Below are 8929 nucleotides of genomic sequence, written 5' to 3'. Positions count from 1 at the left end.
AGGAAGAAGAGAGAACATGCAAGACATGGTTTGGAGTCCCTGGATCAAGGGAGCCAACCATTCACAATCTCTGTGGGGACAGTTTCAGAGATTAAAGCCAGTATGTTGGATCAAGCCACTGACCCCTCAGCAAGTGCATGATATCCAGGAGCTGTGTGCTCAACCGAGTGCAGAGGAAAGCAGCCTCAGTAGACCCTAGGGATCAGGGTGGGTTACCAGGTTTCAATCATCCCTGGCCCCAACGAGTTTATTTTCTGGTCAGATAAGAAGAAAATGTCCAAAGGCTATGGAGGTATTGGGGTGAGGAACTATGAAGGGTGGGGGCAAGTGATAATTAGGAAGATGAAGAGGGAGGATGATCCCAGGTCAGGTGTGTCAGGATATGACCAATAACTCAATGTTCTGGGGTATTAGTCTTGACCTGGCTATGCCCCTCCCCACTTGTGTACGTTCACTTCTTAACCCAGTTTTGGCCACAAACTGGCCACATGTGGCAGTACTGTGGAAGTGGCAGAAGTGGAGGTGAGATCTAGGATGACCAAAATCTGGATTTATGGCCTGCGGGGTGTCTTTAAAAATCTTTGAGCTGTAACTCAGGGCCTAGGCACTGTCCCTGAGTTTCCTTTGCTCAAAGCTAGCATTCTACCACTTGAACCACAGCTCAAATTTCATCTTTTTTAGTAGTTTAGTGGACATAAGAGTCTCATGGACATTCCTGCCTGGGCTGGCTTCAAGCTGCCATCCTAAGAGCTCAGCCTCTTGAGTAGCTAGGATTGCTGGCACCTGCTAATGATGTTAGTGTGTGTGTGTGTGTGTGTGTGTGTGTGTGTGTGTGTGTGTGTGTGTGTGTGTGTGTGTGTGTGTGTGTGTGTTTACCAGGACAAGAACTCAGAGCCTAGATGTTATCCTTTAGCTTGTTTACACTAGGTTCGTGCTGTACACTTGAACTACAGTAGCTCAACTTCCCAGCATTTTGGTGATTCATTGGAGATAAGATTCTGCCCAGGCTAGCTTTGAATCTTGATTGATCCTCAGATCTCAGCCTTGAGTAGCTAGGATGACAAACTTGAGCCACCTTCGCCCAGCTGATAATGGCTTTTCTCCACAGTGGACTTGGAGCTTCTGAAATATTCTTTATTTTTTCTGTGCCTGTACTGGGGCTTGAACTCAGGGTCTGGGCTCTGGTCTCTTAACATTTTCCCTCAAGGCTGGTACTCTACCACTTGAGCCACAGCTCCATTTCTGGCTTTTGGTGGTTCATTGGCAAGAAGAGTCTCACTAACTTTCTTCCCCTGAGCTGGCTTTGACCCACGATCTCTGATTTCAGTCTCTTGAGTAGCTAGGATTTACAGAGGTTGAGAAACTGGTGGCATTGGGTAGAAGCTTTTCTTAAGCAAGGGTTCTTCCCTGCGTTTGCCCTGACTCCTCCATGCAAAGGAGGCCTTAGGGTCAGGAGCTGTGAAAAATAGGCTTTCAGCCACAGGAAATGCCTGGGGTCCATGGTGAAAAGTCAAGCTAATCTTCCTCTGGGCCCCATTCTGGACCCTACCCTCTGCCCTACCTGTGACTCAAGTACAAACCTTGACCCAGCCTAGAGTGTTCAGCCAGACTTGTCTGAAGACACAGAACCTTCATTCCCCAGACACCACCTGCTCTACACCACACCTCAGGACCTTTGCCCATGCTGTGTACCTTCTGCCTGAGGCACTCTGTCTTGTTCCACATCTTAGAACTCCTGTGGAATTTTGGCACTAGTTAAATCACCTCCTGGAGCAAGTCCTTCCTTCCATTCTCCCTCTTTTTAAAAAAAAAATATTGAGTTCCTAGAGATGGAACTTGTTAGGCTGACTGGCAAATGCTCTATATTGGTGTGTGTGTGTGTGTGTGTGTGTGTGTGTGTGTGTGTGTGTGTGTGTGTGTCTGTGTGTGTCTGTGTGTGTCTGTGTCTGTGTGTGTGTGTGTTTGTGTGCCAGTCCTGGGGTTGAAATCCATGGCCTGGATGCCATTCCTGAGTTTTTATGCTCAAGGTTAGCACTCTACTACTTGGAACACATCTCTACTTCTGGGGGGTGTTTAATTGGAGAAAAGATTCTCATATAGACTTTCCTGCCTGCACTGTCTTGCAATTATGATCCTCAGATTTCAGCCTCCAGAGTAGCTAAGAGTATAGGGGTGAGCCACCAGCACCTGCCATCTCCCTCTTACCTATAACCTCGGCCCTCCTCTGAGTCCCAGAAGTGTATGTCTCACTAAGCTCACATTTTTTTTTTGTAATCTTGGGCTTGAACTAAGGGTCTGGGCATGTTCCTGAGTTGCTTTTCCTCAAGGCTACATTCTATCACTTAATCCACAGTGCCACTTTTGGCTTTTTCTGTTTATGTAGTACTGAGGAATCGAACCTCGGGCTTCATGCTCTCTAGGTAAGCACTCTACCACTAAGCCACATTCGCAGCCCAAGGCTCACTTCTAACAGGATCTAGGAGGGTGGGATTTCAGCACAGAAATCGCTGGCCATTTTATATCTTTGCCAGGATTTGGTACCAGCCTGAGACTCGGCAATGAGGAATGATGAATGAGTTATAGCCAGCAGGCCCCAGAGATCTAGGCTCACATCCTACAGAGGGATAGGAAATATGGAGCCAGAACCTTCCACAACTACTACAGCCTATAAACTGTGGTCTCCCTGGAGGTAGTGGCTGGCTGCTAGATTTCCCAATGAGATACCTGAGCCAGAATATAATGCACCCGTTGCATACACCAGCCCAGGCAAGCCTTCGGGGTTTCACTTATTAAATGGCAGAGAAGGATGTTTTTTTTCAAGCTACTAGCTCATACTTATTACTCTCTGAGGGCTTTTCCCAGCTTGCCAAGGTTGGGGGTCTGGGCATGGGCAACCTGCTGAAAGCCAATCATCCATACATCATCCATCTATACACAGAGACATGGAGTTACTGAATTCTTTTATTTCTTTGGCAGGTCCGAGGTTGAAATATGAGACTAGGCCCTATCCCTGATCTCCTTTTGCTCAAGGGTAGAGCTCTGCCCTTGAGGCACAGGCCCAACTCATGGGCATATTTTCCTGTGATCTCTTAGAAATAAGAGTGTCTAGGACTTTCCTGCCCTGGGTGAATTCAAATTGGCATTCTCTACACCTCAGCCTCCTAAGGAGCTTGCATTAAATACAGGAGCCACTGACACCTGGCTTTCTTTTCTTCTTGTTGTTCTTTTTAAAATCATGACAATCTGAAATCTTCACAGCGTTATTCCAATTGTTTACATTTGAAATAAATCATCTAGGCCTGGAGTTAGAATGCCAGGACTGCCACTCACAAATGGAGGGAGATCCTGACAAACTCATTCCTATTTATGTAAATGCAAATGGAATGTTATCAAAGTAATCAAAGTAATAATTAAATTTGCAGTTCATTCATGATTCTATTTTAGAATGCACAGAAATATTATTGAATTTAAATCTTCCATTCTAGCACCATGGTGTGATTCCTTTAATGGAAGGATATTGACTATTTTTTAATTAATGCTTTTATAAGTATTCAGCCATTATATTTCATTAAATGGAGACATAACTTAAACTAATAATTGGTAACTATGTATATATATATATATATATATATATATATATATATAATTTAATGATATCCTCACATTCTCCCTCTAAGTATATATATATATACCGCAATCTACACATCTATCAGTATATATATTGGGCACTATTGTGGCTTGATCACAGGTCCTCAGAATTGCCTGGCAGCTCAGATTGCCAGAGGATGGTCAGCTAAGACTGTGACCCCATTTATGGATTTGGCATTCTAGGCCATGAGTTGAAATCCCAGCATGGCCAAAAATTTATTCATGGAGTAAGAATCCACTTTTGACACATTTTTTTTCCTGAAAAATATCCTGGGTCTCAGTATGATATATAATCTATATGCAAATATATCCTGTATGATAGGATGTAATAAATGAAATGTTATTTGTGTAATAATACTAAATACATAAGTGTAATAAATGTCATACTCACTAAACCCATGCATGTAAATAAATTTCATATATGAATATTATTTTTTTCAGTTCTGGGGCTTCTATTCAGGCCCTGGGAACTGGTCTAAAATTTCTTGTCTTCAAGGACGGTGAGCTTCCCCTTCAACCACAGTGCCACAGAGTTACCAGACGCTGAATTCAAATTCCAGCACTGCCAGAAAAGTGGTGCAAATTCCAAGCCAGGGCTTTTTTTTCCCTTTGGCCAAGCACAGGGCTTGAACTCAGGTCTTGGCATCTCTTGCAAGTTGACCCTTCGATCCTAGGACCCAAGTTCAAATCTCGGTGTTGGCACAAAATAAAAAGGAGAAGGATATAACAGAGAAGTTCAAGAAGGTGGTTTTACATTTTTTCCCCTTTGCGTTCTGACCATCCTGGGACTAAATGAAAAGGCCCAGAAAGTGTACATTACCTTGCTTGCCAACGTTTGGCTGGCTATTAGGGAAGCCATAACCGAAACTTCAACTTAGGCCTGGAGGTCGAATCCTGGGACTGCCACAAGTGATTGTTGGGAGATTCCAAGAAATACATGCCAATATACATCCATACAAATGGAATGTTATAAAAGTAACAATTAAATTATTAGTTAGTGTATGAGTGTACTATAAAATTATACACAATAATTACACTACTTTGACCAATTTTCAATTAATACCTTGTTGAATATTCAACCATGATACTTAAAACTTGAAAGAATAATTTATTTGTCAATAATTACTAGTAATATATGTAATTTCATAATATACAGACAACTTTCTCTTGTTTTATACATATGTATACATACATATATATATATATGTCAATCTACATATTTATCTGTTTATACACTTGTCACTCCTGGGGCTCAGTTGTATAGTGATGGCTTGTACATACAAAGCCCTGGATTCAATTCTTCACTACCACATGCACATAAAAATCCGGAAGTTGTGCTGTCACTCAAAAATTCGAGCACTAGCTTTGAGCGTAAAAACATAGGGACTATGTCTAGACTCTTACTCAAGACCCAGGACTGACACCAAAATAAGATTGAATGTTGTGATTGCAACTCTATAAATATAGGACTTCAAATAGCTCATCACAGAGCAAGCCATGAGTCTGGTGCTGACAGCTGCCATCTGACTTAGCCAGAGGTATGCCACTGCAACCCAGCTCCACAGAAGCACATGCTGCTGGCTCGCTCACCCCTGTCATCCAAGATATTCGGGGGCTGAGATCTGACACTGATGGGTTTAAAACCCAGCCCTGGCAGGATATCTGTGAAACTCTGTGCTGTGCCTCAAGCAAAAGTAGTACTCCCAACATATTAGTGCTATCCCTATGGCTGACTCCCCCCCAAAAAAAAACCCTCAGCAAGCTCAATCATTAGATGTGAACTTTGTGCAGTTTGTGATGTGTTTCTGAAAGAGTGGTGATACTGATGAAAGCACCATAATACTAATGACAGCTTGTGGGATACAGCTATGTGATGAGTTCTTCCTGAGGTGTTGGGTCCTTCGTGTGGAGCTGTTTGCTGAGTCCTGCTCAGGATGCTATGTGCTGAGTCCTTCACAGGGTGCAGTGTTCTGAGTCCTGCATTGGGTGCTGGGTGCTGTGTGCTGAATACTGTAAAGAGTGTAATGAGTTTTGTCTTTCAAAGGGTGCATTCTTTCATTTTGCCCTTGTAATAGCTCCGCAACTGGGATGATTAGGCAGACAAGAATATTGAGGCTCAGATATGTCCCCATGGCAGGGACAAAATTATGTATTACTGAAGACTAGTGAGTTGTCTACTGCAGACAATTGTTTTGTTTTGATTTTTCTCAGTCATGAACCTTGAACTCAGGGACTCAGCGCTGATCCTTACCTCTTGGACTCATGGCCAGCACTCCACCATGTGGAGCAAAGGACCCACTTGCAGCAGAGTGCCACAGCCTAGGGTTGTATAGCCAAGGTTTGTCATCCTGGCTTCTCAGGAAGCTGAGATCAGATTATCTGGGTTCCAAACTATCCAAGACACAAAAGGTCCCATGAGACTATTATCTCCAATTCATCACTAAGAAACGTGAAGTGGAAGCTGGGTGCTTGTGGCTCATGCTGGTCATCCTAGCTACTCAGTAGGTTGAGATCTGAGGATCATGGTTCAACGCTAGCCTGGGCAGAAAAGTCCGTGAGACACTTAGCTCCAATGAACCACCAGAAAACCGGTGGCTTAAGTGGTAGAGCACAAGATTAGAGCTGAATTGCTCAGGGACAGCACCCAGAACCAGACTTCAACTCATACAACTGACAACAACAAAAAAGACATAAGCAAACTAACAAACCTGAAGTAGAGGGCTGAGAATGTGCCTTAGGGGTAGAGTGCTTTGCATACATGAAACCCTAGGCATGATTACTCTGGACCACATCACTAGGAAAAAGCCTGAAATGGCTCTGTGTTTCAAGTAGGAGAGGGCAATCCTTGTACAAGAGAAACTAGATACAGTGCTCATGTCCTGTGTTCAAGCTCCTGGACTAGTGAATGCACATACACACTCACAGGTGTGCTCGCTCGCTCACAGGCAAACACACACAGAAAGTAGAAGTGAAGCTGTGACACAAAATGGGAAAGCAGTAGACTTCTGCTCTGAGATCATGGTCAGCACACACGCCTTGTGTTTAACCCCAAAACTTAGCCTCTCAGGGTCCAACTAGGAGAGGTCAAAGGTTTCAAAACCTGATGAGCTTCACCAGCCCTAGATGACAGGAAACTTTGTGATATCTGACATATTCTCAGATTTCCGAAGCTTCCGGAAAGCTAGGAGAGGCATCATAGGCCCATCATCGCAGGCTATGAAACATTTAATTAGGTTCACTGCCCTAGTTGTCTGCCAGAAGGACTCCTGAATTATATTGAGCCCTGTATCTCAACATCAGAATATAGTCTCACAAAGGCAGGATAAGTGCATAGAACTTGGCCTTCCATGGGAGGTGGCATAAATGAAGGCTTCCTGTTAAAATAGAGCACTGGGGAAAGAGATCGCTTGGCTTTCAGAGCCTGCCCACACTCCTCCTCACTAAGTGGCCCAGATGGAGTTGCTTGCTACATAGCTGTACAGGATTGAGGCCTTTTGTCTGCCTGTCCAGACAATGAGAGAGACTTCTTCCAGCAGGACTGGGGTGCAGAGCAACCTTCAGGCTATACTGGGAGCAGTGAGGGGAGCCCTGGAACATGCAATGTCATAAAAGCATTCTCTGTGTTATGAACTCATAGTATTGAATACAAGTTTCCTAGCTTGGTGCCATTCATCATAGCTACTCTACTCTGGATCTTTACTTGTAGGAATACATCCATACATAGACAAAGATGTGGAGATAACAGGCTCTTTTTGAGGGGGCAGGTCCTGGCTTGAACTATGAGCCTGAGTGCTGCCCCTGAGTTCCTTTTTCTCAAGGGTACTGCATTAAGCTTGAGTCAAAGCCCACTTCTGGGTTTTTCTGTGTTCTCTTAGAAATAACAGTGTCAAGGACTTTCTTACACTGGCTGGATTCAAATTCAGATTCTCTAAATCTCAGCCTCCTGAGGATCTGGGATTACAGTCAGCAGCCACTGGTACCATCTTTCTTTTCTTAATTTTTTTAATCTGGACAATCTGACTTCTTAGCAGGTCATTCCAATGGTTTGAACTTATAAGAGACTACCCAATTTTCTTTATAGCTGCTTTCTCGGAGAAGGATTTTCTCTCCTCATCTTCCACTCTGGTCACAGGTTTGAAGCCAAAAGTGAGAAACGAGTATCACAGGATTGAGGAGCAAATGTCCACAGGACATGCCAGTTCTGTCACTTAGCATTGAGCTGCAGTGAATTTACTGTCTCAGGATGAGATGACCAAAAGCTGGAGCGATCTTCATACTGTCTGCATTGCTCCTTTTGCCTATAAAATTATCTAATACTTATGAGTATTGTGTGTCTCCAACCTTAAATATCTAGGACACACTAGAAGTATCTTCAGGTTTCTATTTTTTATCTAGTACCTCTTGAGATTTATATTAAATGTTTGTGTGGAGCTGCTCCTTGGCAAATCCCTGAGGAAAGCTGCTTGAATCCTCTTCAGGAGATCGCCTTCCAAAGCCAGCCCAAGCAGGAAGTGTGTGAGACTCTTAGTGCCAATAAACCACCAGAAAACCAGAAGTGGAGCAGTGGCCTTGAGGGTAGAGCTCCAGTTTTGGGAGAGAAAGCCTAGCAGGAGATACAGGCCAGACCAGGCAGGAAAGTCTGGGAGTTGCTTATGTCCAATTAACTACCAGATGGCTGGAAGTAAAGCTATGGCAGTATTAGAAGCTCAGCCTTGAGCAAAACAGCTGAGGAACACATTGCACCCTGAGTTTAAGCCCTGAGAAGTCCAAAAAAATAAAATTCAAAAAGAGAAGGCCAAGTTTATGTATCAGTGCCCTACTTACTTACTTGTGTATGTTACTTCCTTGAGTGCAAACAGACTGTATGCAAAGCTTTTGCTTTCATATACTGATTTATTTTTCAGATATGCTTGCTACGCATACTACATCATTCTCTTTATTTCAGCCCCATCGCTTTGCTCTTCCAGGGTTCCAGGCCTCTGTCCTTATACGATGCACATTGCAGCTCTCAGCAGCCTATAGTTACATTTTATTATGAGGCCATTCCAGGAACAGTCACAAATAAGGCAAGGGAAGAGAAGATCAGGGTTTATAGAAATAACCGGTATTCAGAAAATTACACTTGGGGGCACAAACTGTTGCATACATATGTAAAAACTTCCATTAAAAGAACAAAAGATGAGGGGGCAGGGAATGTGGATTAGTGAGAGAGTGCTTGCCTAGCTTGCAAGAAGCCCTGGGTTCTATTCTTCAGTAGTATATACAGAGAAAAAGCCAGAAT

Source organism: Dipodomys merriami, unplaced genomic scaffold (assembly GCF_024711535.1).
Source record: "Dipodomys merriami isolate MVZ:Mamm:240054 unplaced genomic scaffold, mDipMer1.0.p SCAF_95, whole genome shotgun sequence".
Lineage (NCBI taxonomy): Eukaryota > Metazoa > Chordata > Mammalia > Rodentia > Heteromyidae > Dipodomys > Dipodomys merriami.
This window is presented reverse-complemented; position numbering follows the sequence as displayed.